A 16,574-nucleotide genomic window follows, 5' to 3' on the forward strand; every position below is an offset into this window, starting at 1 on the left:
TGCGGCAGTGGCAGAAGGATGTACCTTGGCAAGGCGCGTGGAAAGAACCATTCGTTAGTAATCAGGCCATTGGGAAAGGCTGGTTTTTGTTGTTTGCTTGGGAGGGTTTTTTTTTTTTGTATGTTTGGGGTGAGCAGACGAGCTGCCCGATCCCGAGCTGTGAGAGCCCCCACTTGAGGGGCTGCACCCAACTTGCATCCAATAGCATGTGATTGAAATATGTAACATGCCGCTGGGTGGAGGTTACTTTTGGACTTCCTTGACTCGTTTTCAACGCTCCTGAAAGCGTCGACCAGTCTTTAGTTCGATTGATTTTTCCAGAGAAATTGTCCACTAGTTTATCTTGCTGGGGTTGTTTAAGTTCAAACGCTAGTACTGACTGGAGAGCAATTGCAAAGTGCAGAAAGCGGTTGGCGAGGGGGGTATGCACTCTGATCGATGTGAAAAGGTTTGAAATGTTATGTAGCCAATAAACAATACCTCTCCCAGCGAGTCTGCTTTAGCAGAAAGGCCCGCCCGGTCGTGCAAAGCGCTGTGCGTGCCTGGCCCCTCACTGAAATCTGTGGCGCTCTGCCCAGTTCCAAACCACAGTAGTCTGCTCACGTGGGTCTCCATACAGGATCGGGACCTAACATTGATAGCTAGTTACATGGATGAGGGTTTTGGCTGACTAAAACTTTCAAGATTTGGTCCTTAATTAGATCTGTTCAAGAGACTACTGAATTCATCACCAGCTTTTTATTGGTTTTACTGGGCAAGCATGCCTTCCACCCTACCTGTATTGAAATTTGCCGTCTCCTCTGGTCTAAAGTAGCCTGACTTGGTTGATGTTCAATTCAAGGCATGCTGCAGGGTTTCTTGGTGGGGGCAAGCAGTTTGCAGGGGGGTTGAAGGAGGTTTAGGATAGAGCATGATTTAGGGTGTTAGCTGGCCTGGCTGTATTTCTTCAATTTGTGGGTGGGGATTACCCTGTTCATGTTTTGTGATTCATAGTAAAGAACTGGGAACCCTTGAGGGGATGAACCCTTTGCATTGTAAGGCCCCAGTCCTCCAAACACTTGTGCATGTGCTGAACTTTACTTACTGAAGTAGTCCTATTGACCTCTGGTGGTACTAGTGCTATGAGTCAAGGTTGGTGTCTGTGTAAGTAATTGCAAAATCACAGTGAAAAGTTGTACCAAAGTCACATGTTCACATGCTAGCAAACAATATGTAAAACTTATAAGAGTACTTTATTTAGATGTTCTGGATAAAAAAACTAGAAAATCAGCATATCAAAAAGATGCAGATATGAAATATAATAATAATGATTAATAAAACCTTCCATAGTGTGACTCATTTAGTTACTAGGCTGTGTTCTTTTAATACTCCATTCTGAAACTGAGGGTTAAATCCTGAAGTCAGTGGGCATTTTGATGTAATTGGTGCCAAGAATTCACCCTGGGACTTCTAAATAAATGTAAGTGTTTTTTTTCATGGTAATGTATTGTTGAAATATGGCACAACTTTTTTTTTTCTGTAGTCAAGGTGACAAACTAATAGCTTAGTCTGATCATTTTGGCCTGGGTCTTGCAACTAAATTCATGGGTATGCAAGGGTCTGCCAATGTTTGAAGGCCTTCCTAAGTAAAATATGAACAAGTAAATACTTGAATGCCATCATCCAAGGACATTATTTCACAAATGCTGCTTAATATGAAAACATCACTCTGTAGTAGAAAAGCATCAAAAGTGTAAAGAAGCTTTGTTCCCAAAGCGTATTCAAAGTATTAGTTCCAGTATTCAAGTTAGTATTAGTATTCAAGTATTGGTTCCCAAAGCATATTCAAAGTAGACTAGAAAATGTAAACTTGTTTAACGGTCATGTAAAAAATATATGGAGTACTTCTTTCATCTCTGTAGTAGCTTCTCGTTTTTTAACATAGTCATGTCATCTGTTAAAATTACTCAGATTATCCAAAAGACATAAGACTATTGTGAAATCAACTACTGTTTTATGACTAAGATTTATTCAGCAATAAATTAATCTGAACGTTAAAAGCATCAGGGACTGAAAATTGCGGTTGTGAAGACTAAATGTAAATCAACTCCATGTATTATGGGAATATCTCAGCATTCATGAGTTCTGGATGAAAGAATCATTGGAGAATCAATGATATTAAAAAGGCTAATTTATTTGACCCTAAACTAGTCTAATTAACTGATATCATTTTTCGAATGTTAGGAAACATGTTTGATACATAAGGCCCAACCATGCTCGGAGTGAAGTCAGTAGCAAAACTCACTCACTGGTATGGGACTAGGCTACAGTTTAACAGAAAAAAATCTTAAGATCTTGATTCTATAGTCTTTACTTGGGGAAAAACTTTAATTGACTTCAGCGAGAATGTTGCCTGAGAAGTACTATAGGATTGCAAAAAGAACAAGAGTACTTGTGGCACCTTGGAGACTAACAAATCTATTTCAGCATGAGCCTTCATGAGCTACAGCTCACTTCTACAGAAGCTGTAGCTCACGGAAGCTCATGCTGAAATAGATTTGTTAGTCTCTAAGGTGCCACAAGTACTCTTGTTCTTTTTGCAGATACAGACTAACACGGCTGCTACTCTGAAACCTGTCACTGTAGGATTGAACATATTTATTGTATCACGGGACTAGACAGCTCCAAAAAATCAAATATTTCAGTTTACTATTTATGATTTGGCTAACTAAGCAAGAGTGGAGAGTAGGTGGCTTTCTGAAAGATTTAGGTGGTGATTCTTCCTGTACATACAGTATTTTTTTTGTCTGTGCCTGTCTGTAAATGCATATGTTTCCTGTATTCATTCACTGATATATAACCTTGATTTCTTCCAAGCTTTGAAAAATAAGCAGAAATAATTTTGAAAAACAGAGAAAGCATTGAAGTTTGCATATCAAACAGTTCCGAGATACCAGTAACATTCTCAATTTATGCATGATCATACTCCATAAGTTTAGTATACGACTTTGTGAAGATAAGTGCTGTTCATCTAAATTACCTTCAGTAGGTATTACTAGAATGACTAGATTACTAGATTACTTTTTTTTAAAGTAGACCTGATGTCCTAACTTTCTGCAATGATTAAAAATAAATAAATAATAGGCAGCAATTACTGCAACATATTAGTTGGAAGAACATTTAAGGGCCCAATCCGTCAAGCTTTCACTTTAGTGGAACTATTCATGTGGCTAATGCTGGGCGCATGCTGAAGTGTTTTTTAGGGTTGGGACTTAAAATATAACATGTAATTGCAGTAACTACTTTTCAATAAACGATAACATCTTGTGTACATAATTGCAAAAGTTTAGATTATGGCCTATTATGTCAATCATATTTCTGCAAAATTGGTGAATAATTAATTTTAAAAACTATATTATCAAACTACATATGTAGCAGAAGAGCTTTTTTATTTTGGGGTAAAAAAGCTCAGTGTTGTAGTTGAGATACATACTGATAGAATCTAATAAATTGGCGTTTCTGTTATTCATATCCTCATATTTTAAGTATAAATACATGACTGGTGATAGACTTAATTGAATTTTCTCATTCTCGGTTTGTTACAATTTAATGTTAAATATTCCAGGGGTTTTCTATACATTACAAAAAGCCTTTGCTTACTTGGGATTCAATGTCAAATGCACTGGGCACCCAGAACTTCCATTTACTTGCAGGTTTGGCCGTATTTTATAGTACAGGTAGAACTAGGGTCCCAATCCTATAGTTACACCAAAAAAGCTAACTGACTTCTGTTGATGCATGATAGATACTTTTTTTTTTCTGCATACAGTGATTGTTCTCTTTAGAGTTGTATGTTGTAGGACAAACAGCTGAAATGACTGTTTTTTAAAATGCACTACTTCTCTAACTGAACCAAATGTATATTTTTATGTAAGAACTCCAGCACAGTCTATCTCCCCCCCTACACCCCGCACCCTTTGGAACTTGATCATGCATTCCTTTTGCACCACAAATAGATTTCATTAGGCATTTAACGTTTAAGAGAAATTCAGGATTGGGCCTTTAGAATGGCTCTTTTCTTCTTTCTCCCTGCCACCCACAAATGCTAGCTTTGAAAAGACTCTCTGAAGAAAATTTGTATTTTCATTATAGCCAGCGTTGGACTTTAAATGAATAATTAAAAGAAAAAACAAAATAGTTGCTGTGGTGGTTTTTCGTGGATCAAGCTAACTACATAGGACATAAACTATTACAAATTGCCATGCTAATATTCAGAATTGAATTAAATAAAGTTCCCTTTTAGTGGACACATTGTTTGGAACTACTTCTGTGCACTGCAGAAAAGTAGGAATTTATATTATGTCTGCTGTCATTGTAATCTGGGAAAAAAAGTATTTCTTGATTTTGTTTTTTTAAGTTGCAAGTGTTTATATTTACTCAACTTGCATAGAAATCTTGAAGTAAGAAAATCTGAAGGCTGTAGGATTGAGCCCTTTTGTGTTTTGGAAGGGGGAAAACAAGAATTTGTTCCTTATGAGCTTTTTTTGTTGGAATATTCTGCATTTGTGATGCATTTTGTAGTATGCAAAAGAAAATATATATGTTTAAAACTTTATCAAAATTCATTTTAAAAATATCTCAAAATAGGCTTTTGGAGACCTAATTAGGAGAAAAAATGTAAGGATAAAGAAACAAAACAATAGATGTAAACAACTTTCTTCAGGATTGTTACTGCTTTGACATTATGGAATATATATTTTTATTAAAGCTATCTACATTTTTAAGTTTTCTGGAATTCACATGTCCCTGAAATCATTAAAGTAATAACCTTTTTTTGAATTCTGGAACATTCCTAGATTTCTACATCTTACCAGGAATGCCCTATATCGACTTTTTTATTAAAACTATTGTGGCGAACAGAACATACATACTTATAAACTATGTGTCGATATCATCTGGAGTTGACAGGACCAATCAGAACTCTTTCATAATGTCACATTTCTCATAAAAACATCACAGTATAAGGACTATATCACTTCAAAGGCCAGAATAGACCTCACTTGTTAGTTGTGCACAGCATAATTATGAGGAAGGGACTGAGTTAGGACTGAAAAAGGTAGTGACCTAGACACACGTTTTTTAAAAACACGTTTTATTTTAAACTGGATTATATGTGGAATCTGAATTCTGACTAAAATCTTACCAATAACTTTCTGAAAAGTGTAAGGATCAAGCATGCCTTATTTGACTCTTCCTTTAGTGCATGACGTAAAGGATACTTCTGCTTTATAATGAAAAGATATATTCAGTGTTTGCCCAGCTTTTTTGGAAATATTTTTTAAGTGAGCTCTCCATTGAACTCTGAAATTCATGCTTCACTGAAATATTTTCAGGTAGGTTTTCTTTCCTGATATGTATTTATTCCCTTTCCTAGTCTCTAGAAGAAGTTTCCCAGTAAAGTGTATCATAATTTGTAAGGAGAGAAGCTTCCCACATCTTCCGTTAGACACGTTATGTATACGTACTTGGAAGCTGGGTCACAATTAATTGATTCAGCCAATTATTTCAAGTTGTTGACAGTGAGAAGCTTTATCTGATTTGTCTTGTCAAGAGAACTAAAGTTTTAAAGAAGCACAAAAAGTATGTTTTTCTGTCAGATGGCTTTGGGCGCCTTACTCAAAACTGTCAGATGTGGTAGAAAACAGTATCTGAATATTCCAAAAGATACTTTCTGAAAACTGCAGCATGTTAAACTACTTTTAAACTTCTTTTCCCAAAGTAACTATGTAGAAAAGTGTGTGTTCTTTGAACATGACTGATCTCACCTTTTATGTACATTTCTGTGACTTTTTATTGGATTTAATTACTGACCTTCAGTAGTATTGGCACTTCCCTAAATGCATGCAGGCAAGCATGTTCCTTCTGATTTGGTTGTTTTTATGAAAGCGTCAGTGCTTTTTGGTTTTGGGTCTTTTTTGAAAATTTAAAAAATTCTAAATGCACTTCTACAACCTGTATTTCTACGCCATTGGCTGTAAAAATACATGATAGTGGTTTTCTAGCTCTTTTTTATTTATGTTTTAAAATTGTTTGCCATCAGAGAATGATAGAATCAAGGGCTTGGAGAATAATAGCTGTAATACAGAAATGCTGGAACAACCTGTTTTGGGGGAAGACCTTGTTTTTTAAACTGGGAGTTACTCCCCTTCCTCATGCTTGTCTACCCTAAGAAATATGGATACCTTATTTGTATTGACTTACAGTTATATTCTTTCTTAGTCCCTGATCCTGCAAAGACATGTGATTACTTAAACTTATATACTGGGTGAACTCCAAACTCCACTGAAATAGATGGAAGTTCTGTCAGGATTCCACTCTGAACAGTCTCATGAAGTCACTGGGACAACTCAGTGTGTAAAGGTAAACATGTATGTATGTCTCTGTATGATCAGGGCCTGTAGGTCTTAATTACTGTCAGCTCTTAAATCTTGTTGGTTTTTTGCTATATGGACTCTTGCATTTTTCTGTAAACATGCACTGTTACATCATTTATTGAGCCTAAAATTTTTTTTCAAATGCAATCTTTGCATGAAATTTCAGCAAGCTTTAACTATAGGGGAAGATTTTGAAGTCTCTGTTATTGGATTATTTAAAATCATACAGGACAAAAAGACTACTGAAAAGGGTGCTTGAGGGACCTATTTTTTAAATTAACTAACAGATTTACCGAGTAAGTATTTTAATTTTGGGGAGGATATGCAGTGTCTTTCATATATAACAGAGAGAGAGAATACCTGCTTTTAGTGCAAAATCAGACTCGACCTTACCTGTGCAACTGCTGTAATTTTGTAAATTGTAATTAGTTTAGTAAATTTGTCCTTGTTTTCATTTTAACAATTTCTGTTTGTCAAATCAATGGGCCAATCCTATGTGTATCAAAATAGAAGCAAAAAGGGTCCATACAAGCAGCATTTTATTGGAGCGCAATAAATTGTCTTGAATAAAACAACACATTTCTTCACCTTCTGTGAGATGCGAGTAAAAGCCAGTGTCACAGCAAGTCAGCCATTTAAACTTAAAATTTAAAAATTATGGATCTGATCCTACAAACATCTAAATGCTTAACTTTACCTTTGACTTGAATGGGACTACTTATGTGTTTAAAGTTAAGGACGTCCATTAGTGCTCACAGATTTGGAGTGGTAGGTATCTTCACTGAAAAGATGGACCATCTCTATTTTGATGCTTTGATTTATTTTACTAAGTCTCCTAAGTTGTCCTTTTATTCTAAACCAAATATTTTATCTTCCTTTCTATGCAGTCTCATTTTAAAAGTCCTAGCTGTAAATCTTCAGTGCACTGGGGTGACGTTAACATAGACAGCTTTTTCTTTTCTCTACACTCGTTTTGTTCACCTTTCCATTATTGTTTTAATAATCAAAACATACTATATCAATAAAACTTACTGATGCAAACATGAACTCCCCAAACCACATTGTGCAGTTACCAGATAATTAGATCTTGGTATGCACTAGTGCACGAAGGACAAAAGTTTAAATACTTGAAGGTCTAACAATAAGGGCAAGATAGATTGCAGTTAATACCCCAAAAAGGTTTGTGAAACTTAAACATTTGTTAAAATAAATAATCAGTAGCATCTAAGGCCTTGATTCTTCAGTCTGTTCCCATTGAAGTTAGTGAGGCTTTGTATGGGCATGGGGTTTCAGCTGTGTGGAACTTGCTGCGGAAATGGGGCATATGTTAGCTCAGTTCATGCTGTGTGTGTCTGTTTTGGCAATATTGGCATCATGTAAATCTAAAAGAGGTATTCTTTTGGTGTGTAGCTTAATGAGGGGAAAAAAACCAACTCTCCTTTAAGACAGGTTTGTTTTTTGTTTTTGTTTGACTTTTGGCTGAGATCATCACCCCAGCTCTGGTCCCTTTATTCTGGGTAAATAAGCTAGAACCATGTAAAGAGCCCCTAAAAGTCCTGGCTGTGACCAGGGCAAGATACCTCTGGTTTGTTGGAAGATAGCCGTAAGATTGCCTCTGGAGGACCCCACTGCAAGCTCTGGCATTAGGGTGACCAGATATCCTGATTTTATAGGGACAGTCCTGATTTTTTAGTCTTTTTCTTATATTGGCTCATATTACCCCTCACCCCCGTCCTGATTTTTCACATTTGCTGTCTGGTCATCCTACCTGTTTGAGGTAGGTCTACACCACTGTGGACATTCTGACCAATGCTGCAGCCCAAAGAGACACCTTTGTCTTAGGGTATGTGCGTCCTGCAGCTGAGAGTTGTAATTCCTAGCTCCGACAGATGTACATACACTAGCTTTGCTGAGTTAGCTCACTAAAAGTAGTGCTCTGGCCATGGTGGTTCAGACTAGCCACCCAAGTGTATCCCCATGGATTTGGACAGCTGGCCAAGGCCATAGCCAGCCTAGCTGCGACTATGCGTCTACTTTTAGCATGTTGGCTCAATCAAAGTGAGCACATGTAAATCTACGTATGCCAGAAACTCCATCTTCAGCAGCAGTGTAGTTTCTAAGATTGTACTGGGGAAATGATGGGAGCAATGGAAAATCTTAACCTTGTTGGTCAAACTGTTTTTGATAAAGTCTTGTAAAATGAGGAGTTCTTATTAAAGATAATATTCTACTGCCTTGTAAAACAGAATCTCTGGATAATATTACAGCTATTAGAAAATGGTACCAGAGAGCATTCACTCAATTTTCCATTATTTGTAGAAGAGATTTTGCATCAATAATTTGAGACACTTTAATATGTTTTAATATTATATAATTACATTTTAGATCTTGCCCCCAAGTCGCTCATTCTGACTCTCACAACCTGAGAATTCATATTGTCATCTTCATATTTGATACAAAAAGGAACATAAGGGTGCTTGGAGATGTGAAGGAGATCTTAAGTATATACATGCTTTTATTAAGGTTTTAGTCACTCTTGCAAAATTCGCTCATCCACACAAAAAGAAACTTGACATCATAATCACAGTGAGACACCATGATGCATTTTTAAGAGGCACAACTCAGAGCTCGCAGTTCAGTGGACATCTAAGGTTGCTTTAATCCACCCTTGTACCCTCCTGACCATGGACTGCTCTGGCTTTTGGAAAGCACCTAGCATTGCCCCCATCTTTTTCCCAATACAGTCTTAGAAGCTAGTGAATCAAACCTTGATTTAAAGAAGTTAGTGAGGTTTGGGAAATGTTCTGCAGAAAACACTGCTTTGAGTGACATATCTAGTCTCTTTTTTTAAGGAAGGCATATAAAGAGATATCTTTAATCTGAAGGAATCATAGAATCCATAGACTTTAAGGTCAGAAGGGACCATTATGATCATCCAGTCTGACCTCCTGCACAATGCAGACCACAGAATCTCATCCACCCACTCCTGTATCAAACCTGTGTCTGAGCCATTGAAGTCCTCAAATCATGGTTTAAAGACTTCAAGGTGCCGAGAACCTTCCAGCAAGTGATCTGTGCCCCACGCTGCAGAGGAAGGTGAACCCTCCACCCCAGGGCTTCTGCCAATATGCCCTGGAGGAAAATTCCTTGCAGACCCCAAATATGGCAATCACCTAAACCCTGAGCATGTGGGCAAGACTCACCAGCCAGACACCCAGGAAAGAATTCTCTGTAGTAACTCAGATCCCACCCCATCTAACATCCCATCACAAGCCATTGGGCACATTTACTGCTAGTAGTCAAAGATGAATTAATTGCCCAAATTAGGCTATCCCATTATACCATCCACTCCATAAACTTATCAAGCTTAGTCTTGAAGCCAGATATGTCTTTTGCCTCTACTACTCCCCTTGAAAGGCTGTTCCAGAACTTCACTCCTCTGATGGTTAGAAACCTTCATCTAATTTCAAGTCTAAACTTCCTGATAGTCAGTTTATATCCATTTGTTCTTGTGTCCACATTGGTACTGAGCTTAAATAATTCCTCCTGCAGTGTGAGCAGCTGCACGCAACTAAAGCAGTCTGGGGAATGGAAGGACAGACCACCAAATCTTCCCCCCACTCAACATTTTCCTCTCATAGAAATTTCTGAAGTAACACACTATAGCCAATGATTTTAGTTTATTATCCATTTGTTGTGTAATGTTATGATTAATCATCTACTATATCATATATATTCATTGTATGTTAATTAAAATGAATTTGTAGGATTATAAAAGTATAAGGTTGATCAGTATTTAGATGAACCAAGTATGAGGCATGAGTAAGACAAGCTGAAACACAAGAACATGTAGGTTGAGGCATGCAAGACTTTAGCTTAGCTATTTTAGGCCTTGGAGACAAGAAATGATGACATAAGTAAGTGACCAGAAAATAACTCGATACGCTAAGATTATGGAAAAAGAGGTACCAACTGTTAAGATTGCGAAAAATTACCTAGAAGACTAATATTAGATCATAAAAATGATGTAAAGGCACATCTGTCTCCAGCACGTGTCTTAACCACAGGATACAGGTTATGCGTCAGTGCTAATGACAATAAAGGGAACTTACATAACCTATAGAAAATTGAGGTCCTTTAAGTTTCCAGGGGACACAGACCAGTAAGAGAAAATAGGGTTGACACTTTTATGGACATGTGCAGAATGTAGGTATAAACAGAATCACATTATAAAAGGGGGATGCCCAGAATGGGAAAATTGAGCTCCCTATGGGAGACGCCAGCAGGAACCATCCCTCTACTGATGGTCAAGCCATGAGAGCCCCATTAGACCCTAACGCTGTTGTTAAGAATGTGAGTATAACTGTCTTTGTAACTTGTGCATTGGTGTGTATAGAATTTCTGTATGCTTGGGTAATCTTAACTTTAATAAAACTTGCAAAACAGTCTAGACCAGTGGTTCTCAACCTATTTACTCTTGTGGGCCACATATGCAGCTCTCTGTGTTTTGTGGGCCACATCCTCACAAAATATATACTGCCTGTATGGCCCTGAGGATGTCATATGGGCCACAGCTGTGTGCCGATTGGGCCACAAGCAGGTTGCGGGTTGAGAACCACTGGTCTAGACCTTGTACTTGTGAATGTACGTGTGGTCACTACCTTTGGTCTTTATGTGTTTCTAGAAACTTAAACTCTGAAGCAAGTAGCAGAGGTGACTTTTACTCTTTTAAGCTTGAAACTGTAGCCACCATAGCCGAACCCATGATGGTGTAATATTACATTACAAAATTCACTTTAAATAAAATAAAAGGATACAATACTGTTCTTCTCTGTGACTGTCCCCTGCTTATTCTGTTGACTTCTCTTGGGAGACATCTTTTGAAAGAGGAAAAAATATTAAAGTAATAAAGCATATAGCATAAGTCCCTACCCAACTCATTAGAATGTTACTTAAAAATACTATGCAACACATCATAGCTGTTTGTATAGTTGTAATTGCATCTTGCCCAACCCCAAAAGATTCTTAAGTGTGGTGTGCCACAGGTTTTCATTTTGCCATACCTCTTACTCAGCTTTTATACAGGCCATGAGAAGTCATGAGGTGTGGAATTCTCAGTATGTGTGACATCCAGCATTTTCCCTTATTTCATCCAACCCAGAAGATGAAGTTGAGTTCTCTGCCAATGCCGTGAGATTAGGGCTTTATTGTGGGTAAGCTAGCTAAAGGTCAGTCCTGGCGAAACTGAGGTGGTGATGATCAATGGGGAAGCAGCTGCAGGTTATAGCAGAGATAAGGTTGGCCTCTTTGAGAGTAAAACCAGTATGAGCCGTCCAAGTTCCTAAAGTAAGGGTAATGTTAGATAGACACTTGCTTTTAGACAATCATATGGCAGTGACCAGAATAATTTCCTCCCCCCACATATTTGCATCTGGCCAGGAGATTGTGCCCTCTTCACTGGATGCAGATCTTGCTTAACTACTGCAGTCCGCTCTATTTGGGAGAGGTCAGAGGCACAATGTGAGCACATGATTGGATGTGCAGAGCTTCTGACTTATTATCCTGGTTCTCAGTCTGATTCCTGCTGGGCACTGGGGCAGATCACTCAACATTTTGCCTCGACTTCTCCAGTTTTGAAAGTGGGATAATACTCATCTATGCAGAGGTGTTATAAGGATTATCAAATTTTGTAAACAGCACTGAAGATGAATTATGCTATGTAAATGCTAAGTATTTTATTTTAAAAAAATGAATTCTGTTCTTGGTTAGCTACAGATGCTACTCACAAAACTATCCAGTCCTCTTCAAAAAAACAAAAATTCCACATTTGCTGGTCTTTGGATTTTCCATTAATGTCTCTTCTGATTATTTAAGGTTGCTCTGGTATAATTATAAAGACCAACACAGGATAAAGCCTGACTGTAAGGGCTTATCTACAGGGTGTGGCGAAGTGTGCCAGCGGGGTGTGATTTGGAAAGTGCTCCAACTGCTCCATGTAGACCTTACTGGAATGCCCTGAAAGGTACATAGTTCACATGAATGCTTAGTAAACTCGATACCTTTTAGATCACGCCAGCAAGAAGAGCATCCCTACCTCTGGGACAGTTAGAGCACAGCATAATAAAATATGTCAAAAATTGCATCCCTCCAGCTCCATGTAGACAAGCCATAAGCCACACCCTTCAGTTCCTTCTTTCTCCAATCCATTAATGCTTCCGTTTGGCTGGTGGTTTGTTTAATGTTTGGTTTTCTTTTCCTTATAGTACCTCTTCATCCGTGCTCCTCTTCATCAGATTGAGACTCACCTCTCTAGATCAGATACGTATTTTGGTTAACTTTATTATTCATTCAAGATCAAATTGATGTGGATGTGATGTCTTTCTCTTTACAGTGAGTAGCTTTTCCTTTTTTATTCCCTTTTTAGGTCATCTAATACCTTTTTATTGGCTACAAGACCAAAGGATTTCCAGTTGAGGTATGGAATTGGTAACCTATAGCATGTGCTTGCAGCATATATTGTAACTAATTAACTCAGGCATATTTCAGAATTCTAAATTGTATGTGCTTGTTTTGTATTTAGCAAACTGAAGTGTGTCTTAAAAATAGAGCAGTGAAATAATCAATATAAAAGCAATACTTAACTGCAACAGTTACATGGAGAGAACATAGAAGTTAAGTTAAGTGAACCATACGTGTCCCATCCCAGAGATTCCTAATCACGTAGCACATGTGCACTAAAAGGCTCTCTCCACATTGGGAGCATGATTATGATAACTGCAAGGTTGACTAAATGTGTTTATTGGTGGGATGCTAGCCTGGTTTTCCTGAGGATCACCTGGGGGCATTACTACCTAGGGGCTAAAGGAATAGTAATAGAAACCTGCCAGCAATGATTTTGTTTTGCCACAGTTGTAACTAACTATATTCTGATTCTAGTGTGGACGAAGCCTGCCACACTCATCTTAAGAACTTATTGTTCATTAATACAGCAATAGTGCTAAGATCAGAGCCCCATTTTACTAGATGCTTGCCAAACCCACATAAGCTGAAGAATGTACAAAGGGTAGGAGAAAGGAAGTGTCATCCCCCATTTTATAGTTGGGGTACAGAGTTATTAAACTTGGGCAAGCTCTCACAGGTAGTGTATGGAAGAGCTAGAAATTGAACATAAGTCTTGAAATCCCTATGCAGCACCATTACTACAAGACCATCTTTCCTCTGGTCTGTTATTCCTCTGATATTTTACTCCAAACACTGGCGTGACAACCACTTCTGTATTTTAAGTCTTCCCTTGTTTATTTACAAAAAAAGCTTGTAGAACAATTTAGCTAATTTCTGAATGCTGCATTGACTGACACAAGCTGTGATGTTATTGTAAAATACTGAAGAATGTTTTGAAAAATCTATATAGGATTCACAGTATGTGGTAACTCTATTGGAGACAACTGTAACTTCATAATTAATTCTTATCTAAGCCACTACTTTATGTAAACTTGTAAATAAAATCCTTTATTATACTTATAACAGTCTTTGTCTTTGGTGCAAACTATTATATTATATTATATCTATTGAAATTCCATGAACACTTCCATTTTCCTCACATTTTGGACCCACAGTGAGCAAGGTCACCCCAATTTCTTGGGGGAATCCAAGTTATTCTAGGTTCTTTTGTGTGCCCCCATTGCCAAATTCATTCATATAAGTGCAGATTTGTAGTAAGGCAAGAATGCAGTAGGATCGGTAAAACTAGTAATCTCTAACAGTATTTCAGTCAGGAGTGACGTGGGACACAAGATAGCTTTGGAGGGAAGGCATTTTTCTCTTCCTTTTTGTGCCATATGAAGTTCATTTTGTTTAGCCTGACTTTTTGGTTGCTTTTAACTTCTTAAATCTTACTTTTCATGCTTAGATTTGGCATATTTGTTCTCAGTCTGGGAGTAAATTTGTAAAGTTTGAATAAAGACAGTCAAGTAATTTTTTTGAGAATGAAAACAATCAAAGGCTGCAGGGAGAGGAATACTTGACTTATTACATTTAAATGTAACTTGCGAATAGCTCTAGTGCATGAGTGGTAGCAATTTGGCAGGAGCATGGCCCCCAAATCCCAGATATGTTTTTAATGTTCTGGTGAAAACTGGGTGTGATCTGTCAATATTAGTAAATATATTTAATAAGTTAACACTTTTTTTTTGTAAATCAGCTTGCAATCTGTCAGTGTACATTGGCTCTGCACATGCAGACCAACTGGCTAAGCAGCAGTTCGGCTGAGAAGGACCTGGGGATTACGGTGGATGAGAATCTCAATATGAGTCAGCAGTGTGTCCTTGTTGCCAAGAAGGCAAATGACATTTTGGGCTGTATTAGTAGGAGCATTGCCAGCAAATTGAGGGAAGTGATTATTCCCCTATATTCAGCACTGGTGAGGCCACACCTGGAGTATTGCATCCAGTTTTGGTCCCCCCCCCACTACAGAAGGGATGAGGACAAATTGGAGAGAGTGCAGCAGAGGGCAACAAAAATTATTAGGGGGCTGGGGCACATGACTTATGAGACGAGGCTGAGGGAACTGGGCTTATTTAGTCTGCAGAAGAGAAGAGTGAGGAGGGATTTGATAACAGCCTTCAACTACCTGAAGGGGGGTTTCAAAGAGGGGGAGATGGGCTGTTCTCATGGTGGCAAATGACAGAACAAGAACCAATGGTCTCAAGTTGCAGTGGGAGAGGTCTAGGTTGGATATTAGGAAACATTATTTCACTCAGAGGGTGGTGAAGCACTGGAATGGGTTACCTAGGGAGGTGGTGGAATCTCCATCCTTATTGGTTATAAGGCCTGACTTGACAAAGCCCTGGCTGGGATGGTTTAGTTGGTGTTGGTCCTGCTTTGAGTAGGGGATTGGACTAGATGACCCCCTGAGGTCCCTTCCAACCCTGATATTCTATGATTCTATGCATGCAAATGTTAAGAAGGTCTGTAGAGTCCTGTGTCTGTCCATATGACACTTGAAGCTGCGTAGGAAAAGGAGGTGCAGAAAGACCCCTGCCTGCATCCACACAATGAGAGGAGGTGGGTAGGAAATGAGGTAGGCTCCTTCCATAGGATATATGATGATGCATATATGTAACCCTTCTGCCCGTCAGAGTTGGCAGCAGCAAGGGCCGGGTTCAGTATCCAGGAGTTCCGTTTCAATAACGCAATGCAAAACCGGCTTGAGCCCCCACCCGGTAACCAGGGACAATTACATATCACACCCCTGGGTGCCTCTAAGAGGCAATACTTCGCCTCTCGCAAGCACGGCATCTGAGTGTAGCAAAAGCCTTTTAATAAAGAAGGGAAACAATGCGGCATTACGTTGGGGAAACACCACAAACAAGATTCATAACACAAACCATGAGTAAAAGACCCACCCAAGTTAAGTTTGGCAGGTCTTTTTCCCCTCAGGGCCTTAAGTTCAACAACCCAACAGTCACCCCACCCACAGTTTCTGACCTTGGTCAGCGCAATCCCAGAGTGGTTCTTGTGTCCAGACACCCAAAAGTCACCACTTCCACAGTTTCTGTCCTTTTGGTCAGTGCAGCCCCCAGAGTTCAGAAGTTCCTCTGCAGAGTTTACCTCCCAGACTGGGTGGAAGTGGGGGCAGGCATCGGGGGCATCTTAAATGCTCCGCTGCTCAAGTTGACAGCCAATTGCCACACTTCTCCGTGGGGTTCTGCTGCAATCTTTACTGCCAGCCGCCCTGCTATCCACTCTGCTCCACTAGCCGTCCACTCCTCTCCATCAGCCGCCCTGCTATCCGCTCCACTCCGCTAGCTATCCGCTCCTCTCCACCAGTTGCTCTGCTATCCACTCTGCTAGCTGGCCTGCTAGCCGCTCACCAACTTGTGTTCAGCCCCCTACCCCCACTTAACACAGCTCTCAGTGATCTCAGCTCTTAGCCCTGATCTACACTACGAGTTTAGGTCTAATTTAGCAGTGTTAGATTGATTTAACCCTGCACCCGTCCACATGACAAAGCCAGTTTTGTCAACTTAAAGGGCTCTTAAAATCGATTTCTGTACTCCTCCCCAACGAGGGGATTAGCACTGAAATCGACATCACCAGGTCGAATTTGGGGTAGTGTGGATGCAATTCGGCGGTATTGGCCTCTGGGAGCTATCCCAGAGT

General features: G+C 39.1%; 2 protein-coding genes across 2 annotated transcripts in view; both read left to right on the forward strand.

Annotated features, from left to right (window-relative positions):
• The window catches only part of LOC127045143 (uncharacterized), a 1,042,790-nt gene that overhangs the window by 178,217 nt on the left and 847,999 nt on the right, over window positions 1-16,574 (forward strand). The gene's annotated exons all lie outside the window — the stretch shown is intronic.
• Window positions 1-16,574, forward strand: part of ZC2HC1A (zinc finger C2HC-type containing 1A) — a 572,961-nt gene that overhangs the window by 126,662 nt on the left and 429,725 nt on the right. The window lies entirely within an intron of this gene.

This window comes from Gopherus flavomarginatus, chromosome 2 (genome assembly GCF_025201925.1).
Source record: "Gopherus flavomarginatus isolate rGopFla2 chromosome 2, rGopFla2.mat.asm, whole genome shotgun sequence".
Classification (NCBI taxonomy): domain Eukaryota; kingdom Metazoa; phylum Chordata; order Testudines; family Testudinidae; genus Gopherus; species Gopherus flavomarginatus.